The following is an 11581-nucleotide window of genomic DNA, read 5'->3' as shown; positions in this document are numbered from 1 at the left end:
AGGTCATTTGAGGCCACTGGTCGGAGGTCATTTGAGATCACCGGTAACAGTAAGTGTGCACAAATGCTGTGTGTTTGTCTGCAAGAGCTGAAATAGAAAATTCCTGGACCTCCTATAATCACTCTTCAAAAGCATGAGAGGTAGAGTCACGGAAGCAATTATCTTCCCAGCTTCGTCTGAAGAAAATTTACAACTGGCGAAAAATAGTGAACACCCTATGTCAACTAATGAGTGTTTGAGATGCTTCAATTTTTCCACTATGTATTTGTTAAACTTTGAGAAGATATTTGTGTCTGTGCCTGTGCATGGTCTTTTTGGAGTAGAAAGAAAGATTGAACTAGAGCAAATATCATTAGAGTGTTCTCCTTTTTGGCCCAGCAACGTCGGGTACCCCTGCTAGTGTATATATATATATATATATATATATATATATATATATATATATATATATATATATATATATATATATATATATAAGAAGGTTCTAGAAATTTGAAGCATTTTTGTTGGACACTTAAACAGTTAGGTAATCAACATTCAAATTCTTATGACAAGCTATTAACTAAAATAAATCGTTTGGAGTTTACTGGAATATTATACTGTATTTGTCCCGACTGTGTGATGATTTGTGGCACCAGCATTAACACCTAAGCTCCTCTGCCATATTCTTGTTTGGAATTAGTCGTTTATTGGTAAATTAAGTTAATTATTGACGGTAAATTGAGTTTAATGACAGAGTTGATCCAAAAAACATATTTGCATTATTTAGTAAGGTTACCCAAACTGGGCAACATAATTCAGTGTGGCGTCATTAAAACAAGATAAAGTTCAAAAATTTGATAAGAAGAATTGTTACATTTCTAGTGACTAAAGTGCCAATGGCCTCTACTGAAGTTCATGGTTTCACCTTGGCCAGAAGGAAATAGGCAGGGTAGATAGATACTGTAGACCGGGAGAGAGAGAGAAAGAGAGAGAGAGAGGGGGGGAGAGACAGAGACAGAGACAGAAACAGAGAGACAGAGACGGACAGACACACAGATAGACAGAAAGTCAGACAGACAGAGGGTGGGGGGCGAGTTAAGGAAAAGAAAAAGGATACCTCGAAAGGTCTTCCATCCCATATGAAGGTACTATGAATTAAATGAAGTTGTCCTGAACTGCTCCATCGAAGAGAGAGAGAGAGAGAGAGAGAGAGAGAGAGAGAGAGAGAGAGAGAGAGAGAGAGAGAGAGAGAGAGAACAAGGAAGGCCGCACGAGGGTCATTAAGTACAGTAGACAATCATTTCTTGTTAATCAGTGAGGCAGAAAGTTGTTGATTGAATAGGGAACCATTGAAAAAAACAGCGTATATTTTACTGGCCGTCGTTCTTCGTCTTTTTCTTTTTTTCTTTCATCCTCTTCTTCCTCTTCTTCCCAGACTGAAGCTAGGTCACAGTTATGTTGGTGGAACAGCAGTAGAAATAGAAATCGTTGATTGTCGAATCGTCTAAGGATAGATTTGGAGGATCGTAGCGAACCTGTGGGAGATATAATATATATATATATATATATATATATATATATATATATATATATATATATATAGATGTATATATATAGATAAATATATATATATATATATATATATATATATATATAGATAGATAGATAGATAGATAGATAGGTAGATACAAATAGATAGATAGATAGATATAGATATAGATATAGATATATAGATGTTCATACATAAATACATATGCATAATATTATCATTATCAGCCATTGCAAGTCCACATATACTGTGCTGTAAATAAATGTACATCATCATCATAGTCACCATCACACAGACCTACTTTCCCATCCTAGGGCAGGATGAGGAGCATGAATGTCCAGACAGACAAATTTTCCCCATTTCAATGAGCCACGCTTCCATTCACTCATCATTCAAACCCACGGACTACTTACTCCATCATATAGGCCAAAAAAAAATTTCAGCACGTTCTGTAGCTTCACATATACCTATCTGACAGTCAATCCGAACTCTGTCACGGTCAAAAAGGGGTGCCAAATCCCTCGTTATGCGCTTCTCAGCACAAAATTCATCTAGCCAGCTTGGCCTTTTGTCAGTCCTTTAGCCTCATCAACTTCCATACCTCTCTTCCTCACACACTCATCCACCATATCCCTCCACATTCTTCTAGGCATACCTCGCCTGATCCCTCCTTCAAATTCGCTCATATATACCTTTTTCACTACTCTGTTTTCATCCATTCTCACCACATGATCAAACCATCTCAGTACACACTCTTCGATTCTGCTGTCCACAGACCTCCCCATTCCGCATCGCTCACGAATCACATTGTTCCGTATCCTATCCACTCTCTGTATTCCACTTACATTCCTCAGCGGTCCCATCTGCACAGCCCTTACTCTTGAGTTTTCAATTTCATGCCAACCCACAGTCTCACATCCGCGTGCTAAAGTTGTCACTAACACGCCTTCATGTAAGCCTCTCGCAGCTACAACACTCAAGCCTCTATTTTTTATCAAGGCCTTCATAGCACCAGCTACTTTCCCTCCTTGTGTCACTCTATTTACCACTTCTTTTGCACATTTTCCTTCCTTTTCTATCACTGTACCCAGGTATTTGAACTCTCCCACCAATTGCAGTCTCTCTCCATTCACTGCAACATCACACTGGGAGTCGCCTTTCTCACCCAATAACCATCACTTTGCTCTTTTCTATATTTACTTCCAAGGCACGACGCTCACAAACATCTACAGAACCCTGCACTAGTCTCCCAAGCTCTTGTCCGGTATTTTCAAGTAGCACTGCATCATCAGCATACAACAAATTTGAGATAGTCCATCCGTCACCATTCATTACCAACGCTATCCATCTCTCCATGACTCGTGTTTTCACTACTCTTGTTGCCCCACCCATGTATGTATTGAACAACCATAGGGACATCGTACACCCATGTAGCACGCCCACATTGATCGTGAACCATTCACTTAGATGCCCATTTACTCTCACATATGCCTCACCACCATAATAAAAACACTTGACGGCACCTAGACGCTTACCATCTACACCGTACATGCACAAAACCTTCCACAATCCCTCTCTATCAACTTTGTCGTATGCTTTTGCCAGATCCATAAATGGCATAAACACCTTATTGTCCTTCTCACAAACCTTCTCCACTATCTGTCTGCAAATATTTCGTCCAATTATCCTCTGCCACTCCTAAAGCCACCCTGTTCGTCATTCACGAGGACTCTTGATATCTCTCTTACTTTCTCTATAATAATTCTTCCATATACCTTCCCAACAACGTTCAGTAGACTTATGCCACGATAGTTCTTGCACTCACTTCGCTGACCTTTATTTTTGTACAGGGGTACAATCACTGTCTGTTTCCACCCTACTGGCACAGTTTCACTCATCCATGCCTTCTTACATATCTCCAACAAGCGCTTCATTCCGCTCTCTCCACTACACTTAATCATCTATGCATACACCTCATCAACCCTAGGTGCTTTCCCATTTTTTTTTCAGCCGCTTCACAGCGTTTTTCACCTCTGCGAGTGTCACGTCTCCTGGCACTGCATTCATTCTCTGCACCCCCCCAAAACCAATCATGTTAACAGCCGCTTTGCTCTCCCCATTCCCATTCATCGGATTTTCAAAATATTCTTTCCATCCGGTCATTAGTTCATCCCTTTGGGGTAATAATCTACCCCCTACATCCTTCACACTTTCATATTTCTTTCCACTGTCACTTCTACATTTCCGCACCTCTTTCCAGCATAACTTCCTATTTCCAGAGTACTTTGCATTAATTTTTCTTACAAGATCGTCATTTACCTCCTTCTTTTTCCTCTTCACTTGTCCCATTACGTGTTTCTTGATCTTAATATAATCATTTCATATTTCAACTGATTTCCTGCGCTGTATCCACTTTAGCCACATCTTCGTGTTTTCCTCCACTGCTCTCTTAACCTCATCATCCCACCATACCGTCCTGTTCTTCTTGACGTTACTTTTGCCACACCACACACAGCTTTAGCATTCCTAACTAAGCAGTCCCCAAATAAATTCCAAAAGCTGTCCAGATCTATTTCATTCAAATTCTCTGATTCTAACTCCTCCCCTACTCTGACACTATTTATCTGTCACTTCTTTGATCCTCAGCTTCTCGACTTTCAGTCTATCTCCCTGACAGCTCCTCTCTCTCTTGGTCCACCTCACTCCTCTCAGCTTGATCTTGCATACCACAGTCATATGATCTGACAAACCTCCACATCTTCCTCTCACAGCCCTAGTATCAGCAGCACTACCCAGCATCGATTTCTCTACCAGCACGTGATCAATCAGGCTCCTTTCAAAATGATCTCCATTCCCTCCATACCACTTAAATTTATGTGCATCTCCGTGTTTAAAATAAGAATTACAAATGCACAACCTCCTATCCTGACACATGCCTTTAAGTCACTTTCCATTATTATTCTCTTCTGGTACTCCATTATTAGTCATTGTATCATTCACAGGACCAGTGTCTACTCTACCATTCATATCGGCCATTACAATCCCTTTATAACTCCTGGGCATTCCTACTACTTCATACAGCGCATCCTAAAACTTGTCTACTACACTACATGGCAGCACATCCACACTTACTAAGGAACAAAAAAAAAACACCAGGCACACGATATCATACACAAATACTGTCATCTCTCCCCCCCTCTCCCACCTCAAACCAGCTTTCAGAAGCATATCCATTCTCAAATCACTTGCCTCTCCATTCAGTTACTCAAAGAAAATACACAGCTGCATGCACGGCCTCCTGATATCCACCCCTCTGAATCCCATCTTCCTCGTGAGGGAGATGTAGGCATCATCCAGCCCTCTTGAGTTATCAGAAGAGGCTGGATGACAGTCGCTCATGCTTGTCCAGGATGCATCACAGCACCCCATACTCTTAAGCACATTATGGAAGACTGCACTGTACACAATCTCCAGTGCCAACAACACAATATACACTCCTTGAGAGCTTTGTGGGAAAGCGCGGTCTCGACCGTGGCCATCCTTAGGGACCCGGGGCTGTTGACCAGACTGCCTAGGGAACAACAACTACTTGTCTTTCTGTCTCACTCCTGTCATCACACAGTGCATACACTACAATCACTGACACTTTCACCTTCTCAGGCTAGAACTTGACAAAAATACATCTCAACCTGACACATTTGTAATCTTTCATGCCACTCTGCCACACTTCATTCATCAACAACCAACTCCTTCCTTGCATCTTCCTCACCCATTCATGCCCGACCTTACACACTTTACACCCTCCCATATATATATATATATATATACATATATATATATATATATATATATATATATATATATATATAGATATATATATATATATATATATATATATATATATATATATATGGAGCCTCTGTGGTACAGTGGTAGAGTGTGCGTTTCGTACACGGGTGAATCAGGGTTCGCGTCCCACCAGGGTAATAAACTTTGGGAGTGTTCACTCGGCCACATACTACATTGGCGGACACAAGGGGTGCTGTGGTTGAACCAGTGTTGCCTACTATAAAGTATGCTTGCACCCAGTCGGCTTGCGCGGGCCGATTACACTTGATTCACAGACTATACACACATCCAAAGCCACTCCAACACTACAATTATACTTACAAGCACTTCTCACCCTACATACAATCTCTACTAGACAGCCTAATCTGACAGAAATCGTCCCGATTTCGGTCAGGATAGGCCGGTCCTGCCGTGGATACTCAAAACGGCTGATGATGACGATGATATATATATATATATATTTTCTCCTTTCTCTGAAATCTCCATTCTAGGAGATTTTAATGTTCACCACCACCTTTGGCTCTCCTCTCCTTTCACTGATCCACCTGGTGAACAAGCCTACATTTTTTCTATCTTTCATACCTAGTGTACAGCACCCTACCCATATCTCCTCCCTTCGAGAGAGTTCCAGCATACTTGACCTCTTCCTTACAACTAATCCTTCTGCTTGCACTGTTAATCTTTCATCTTCAGTGGGGTCCTCTGACACAACCATATCACTTTAACATGTTTTATCGCACCAATCCGGCCTGTGAACCCTCCAAAGAAACGTCGGTTATGGCACTATGGAGCCGCTAATTAGGAAGCAATCGGACAGTACTTCATTGATTTTCCCTGGAATGATTATTGCTTCCATGACCGGGAACCTTCTGAGTGTGCCTTGTGCATTACAGAGGTTATTCTCTCGGGCATGGAAGCATACATTCCTTTCTTATACCCTTTAACTAATGCAAGAAAGTCTTGGTTTAATCACTATCTCTATCTATATATTGTCAGACGCCTTAATCCCGTAAGGGGTGGCCACAGACAAATCGACTCCATGTTGCCCTGTCCCCTGCCATTTCTCTGCCCTGCTATCAGCTCACACCCCCCTCTCTCATATACCTCTCCACTCCATCCCTCCATCTCATCCTTGGCCTTCCCCTTCCTCTCCCCCCTCCACCGCACTCACATACACTCTCCTCGTTAGTCTCTCACTCTCCATCCTCTCCACATGGCCAAAACCTCAGTGTGTTTTTCCCAGTGCTTCCTATCACATCCACATCCACACTCCAACGATCCTCCACTTCCTTATTTGTTAATCTGTCTCTCCTTGTGACTGCACATGCTCCTCTCAAATAACTCATTTCCCAGCTCTCACTCTTGACTTCTGTCCCTCCAACAAGGTCCAAGCTTCACTTCCATACGTTAGAGTTGGTATCACAATACTGTCATGTAGTATCTTTTTCACTGCCATGCTTGCTTCCCTGTTTCTTATCACTGCTTTCAAGGAACCAGCAACCTTTCCTCCTTCTTGCACTTTTTCAAGCTCTTCACCCTCTAAACTTCCATCCTTACTCATCACACTACCCAAATACTTAAACGCACTCACATTTTCCATTTCCTCCTCATCCAACCTCACTGTACATTCACTGACTTCACCTCTCTCGAAGACCATAACTTTACTCTTCCCTACATTCACGTTTAGTTTCCGTTCCTTACATACTCTCCCAAACTCATCCACCAAGCCTTGCAGCTCCCTTTCATCTTCACTTAACAACACAGTATCATCTGCAAACAACAGTACAGGGAGTTTCAAAACACTGCCCTCTCTCATTAAGGCTGCACCAACATCCACTGCCCTACCTTGTATCTCTTTTCTAACCCAATCCATATACAGATTGAACAACCATGGATGCATGACACATCCCTGTTTCAATCCAACTTTCAAATAGAAAAATTCACTCAGTTCACTATCCACACGCACTGCAGCCTTAGCACTCTCATACATACTCTTCACGGCATTCAACAACTTCACATCTACTCCATATATTTTTAATACTTTCCACGATCCTTGTCTATCCACCCGGTCATATGCTTTCTCCAAATTCATGAAGGCCGCATACAACTTCTTTCCCTTCTCTAGAAACTTTTCCACTAAAGATCTAAGAATGAATATCTGATCTACACAACCTCTTCCCCCCCTAAATACTCCCTGTTCTTCTCCAACTAATTCCTCTGTTGTTTCCCTAACTCTGTCAATAAGCATCCTATTATATACTTTTCCTGTTACACTAAGAAGACAAATGCCCCTATGATTACCAGATACTTTTTCCCCTTTTCCTTTGTACAAGGGAATAATTATACCTGACTTCCAATCCTCCAGGACTCTGCCTTCCTTCCAGGCCAATCTGCACATCTCTCACATCTATTCTACTACTATCTCTCCCCCATGCTTCAGCATTTCACCACACACATCCCATCAATTCCTGGGGCTTTCCCCATTTTAACTTTGTTCATCGCTTCCACAACTTCCATCCTACTGATTTCTTCCTCTCTTCTCACATCCCTCTGTCTCCCAGCCATTCCCCAGTCACTTATAATCGCATTACTTTCCTTCTCTATGTTCAACAATTCGTTAAAGTGTTCTCTCCATCTACTCACTTTTTCTCCCTTCTCCACTAGTAATCTACCATTTTTATCTTTTACTCCCCAACTAACTCCTAATTCTGTCCACAACAAGATGAGGGCCTATAAAAGGTTCCAGAGCAAACATACCCCTGAATCACATTTTTTTTTTTTTTTTGTTTCTGCCCGGAATTGGGTTAAGTGTGTTCTTCGCTCTGCTAAAAATAATTTCATCCGTACCAAATGCTCTCAACTCTCTAACTCGAATTCTTCACTCTCCTTCGGGTACCTTGCCGAAAACCTTTCTAACAACTTTTCTTCATCATCCTTCTCTCCCTTTTTCTACTCTGATGGCTGTGTAGCTATTTGTTATTATTTAATCTCACGGAGTTGGTAAAGCAACCAACCAGAATACCAGATAATCCTGACCATAGTGCCCATCTCTTGGATCTATACCTGACAAATAATTCTGATCAGTACAGGATAGAAGTACTGTCACCAGTTGGATCCTCTAACCACAGTCTCATCAAAACCTCATTAGTTAGCCCCCCCAAACTTCCCCGTTCTGAACCTCTCAGGGTGACCCGATGGCACTTTGATAGGGCAAACTGGGATGGATTTAGAAATTCTCTTGCCGACATTCCATGGCAGTCTTTCTTCTCTAATGATGTCAGTTCTACCCAGTCCCACATTAATAACTTAATACTAGCTGGTATGGATTTATTCATACCAAGTCAACAGTTCACCAAAAGTGGTTTGATAGCGACTGTGCCAGAGCAACTGCCCAAAAGTCATTAGCATATAACTCTTAATTAAAATCAAAAACATTTTAAACTGTGAATTTAAAATTGCTAGAAACCATGCAAAAGCTGTAATCAATCTCACTATATCAAACTGTCTTCAAAATCAAGCATCAAAACTACCTAACAACCCTAATGACAATACAATATTCTGGTCATCTCTCAGTTCTTTCAGTAATATCTTTAACAAGTCATCATCCATTCCCCAACTAAAATCTTCAGATGGTAACATTACATATGACCGAGAGGGAAAGCGAATATATTTTGTCAGTACTTTTGCCAGAAATTCTACCATGGAAGAAGTCGGCAGGAACGTCCTAGTGCTAGAATTTGACTCTCCCGAAACTGTTCCACTTAAAATACAGACAATCTCTATCTATCTATCTATTGCCAGACGCCTCAATCCCGTTTGGGGTGGCCACAAACAAATCGCCTCCAAGTCGCCCTGTCCCCCGCCATTTCACTGCCCTGCTCCCAACTCACACCCCCCTCTCTCATATACCTCTCCACTCCATCCCTCCATCTCATCCTCGGTCTACCCCTCTCTCTTCCCCCCCCTCCACCTCACTCACATACACTCTCTTCGTCAGTCTTTCACCCTCCATCCTCTCCACATGGCCAAACCACCTCAGTGTGTTCCTCATAACGCTTCCTGTCACATCCACATCCACACCACAACGCTCCTTTATATCCTCATTCGTCAGCCTGTCTCTCCATGTGACTCCACAGGCTCCTCTTAAATAACTCATTTCCACTGCTCTCACTCTTGACTTGTGTCCTTCCAACAACGTCCAAGCTTCACTTCCATACGTTAGAGTTGGTATCACAATACTGTCATGTAGTAACTTTTTCACTTCCATGCTCACTTCCCTGTTTCTTATCACTGCTTTCAAAGAACCAGCAACCTTTCCTCCTTCTTGCACTCTTTCAAACACTTCACCCTCCAAACCTCCAGCCTTACTCATCACACTACCCAATTACTTAAACGTACTCACATTTTCCAATTCCTCACCATCCAACCTCGCTGTACATTCACTGACTTCACCTCTCTCAAAGACCATCACTTTACTCTTCCCTACATTCACCTTTAGATTCCGTTTCTTACACACTCTCCCAAACTCATCCACCAAGCCTTGCAGCTCCCCTTCGTCTTCACTCAACAACACAGTATCACCTGCAAACAACCAGTACAGGGAGTTTCCAAACACTATCCTCTCTCACCAGGGCCACTCCAACATCCATTACCCTACCTTGTACCTCTTTTATTACCCCATCCATGTACAGATTGAACAACCATGGAGACATGACACATCCCTGTTTCAACCCAACTTTCAAAGAGAAAAATTCACTTAGTTCACCACCCACACGCACTGCAGCCTTCGCACCATCGTACATACTTTTCACAGCATTCAACAACTTCCCATCTACTCCATATATTCTTGTCTATCCACCCTGTCATATGCTTTCTCCAAATCCATGAAAGCCGCATACAACTTCTTTCCCTTCTCTAGAAACTTTTCCACTGAAGATCTAAGAATGAATATCTGATCTACACAACCTATTCCCTTCCTAAAGCCTCCCTGTTCTTCTCCAACTAATTTCTCTGTTCTTTCTCTCTGTCAATAAGTATCCTACCATATACTTTTCCTATTATACTAAGAAGACAATTGCCCCTATAATTACAGACAAGATAAGTAAAATCCATCCTAGACAATTTACCAACCAGCAAAGCCAGGCCCAGAGGGAATTCTTCCAACTGTTCTGAAAGTGTTCCCCAGAACTTGCCTCTGTTCTAGCTAAATTATTCAGACTATGGATACGTACTTCTTCATTCCCTTATTAATGGAAAGAAGCCAATATCCATCCAGTTCCAAAGAAAGGAAGTTCCTCTGACCCCCCTGATAATAGACGAATATCTATCACATCTTGTCTTGGTAAAGTATTTGAAATTGTAATTAATAAACACATAGTTAAACGTTTTGGATCCAACAACTTAATTAGTGATAGACTATATGGTTTTCGCCACGAGAGATCCACCATTGACATACTCAATCTCCTGACTCATATCATCCACCAATGAATCTACCAACATGGAGAAACTCATGCCATAGTCCTTGATATTTCTAAAGCTTTCGACAGTGTGTGGCACCTACTCGTGCTGTCCAAACTCTCTTGCTATGGACTAACGTCTTTTGTTCCTCCGGTTTCCTCATATCTCAGTGACAGAAAAATAAGGGTAAAAGTAGATGATGTATATTCCAATTTCCACTCAATGCCGGCATTCTACAGGGATCAGTTCTGGTGCCAACTCTGTTCCTGGTTCATATTAATGATCTCATATCTGTCACCCACAATCCCATCCACTCATATGCAGATGACACAACACTTCACAGTTCATTCACATTCAAACACCCATTCACAAAGTCTAATATCTCTAACTCTCAACTCAGTACAGCCATCTCCATAAATCAGGACTTATCTACGATCACTGAATCAGGACAAAACAACCTTGTCTCATTTAATGCTAGTAAAGCCAAATATAAATAATTTACTAATAGACAGACATTGCCAGATTCGTTTATTTCCCATCACCAAAAGTATTGAAATTCTCGGTGTCTCACTTAACAATGCCCTCAGCTGGACCTCTCATGTCAGATCACTTGCTAAAACCGCCTCAAAGAAACTTGGATTATTGTACAGAGTCCGTAACTTCTTCACTGACGAGCAGTTAGCTATAACTTATGAGTCATTTGCGATTTCAGCTTGAATATTGCTCACCTTTGTGGAATGGATG

The sequence above is a fragment of the Coenobita brevimanus genome, chromosome 84 (assembly GCF_032717465.1).
Source record: "Coenobita brevimanus isolate Jiangsu-jjx chromosome 84, ASM3271746v2, whole genome shotgun sequence".
In the NCBI taxonomy this organism is placed as follows: domain Eukaryota; kingdom Metazoa; phylum Arthropoda; class Malacostraca; order Decapoda; family Coenobitidae; genus Coenobita; species Coenobita brevimanus.
This window is presented reverse-complemented; position numbering follows the sequence as displayed.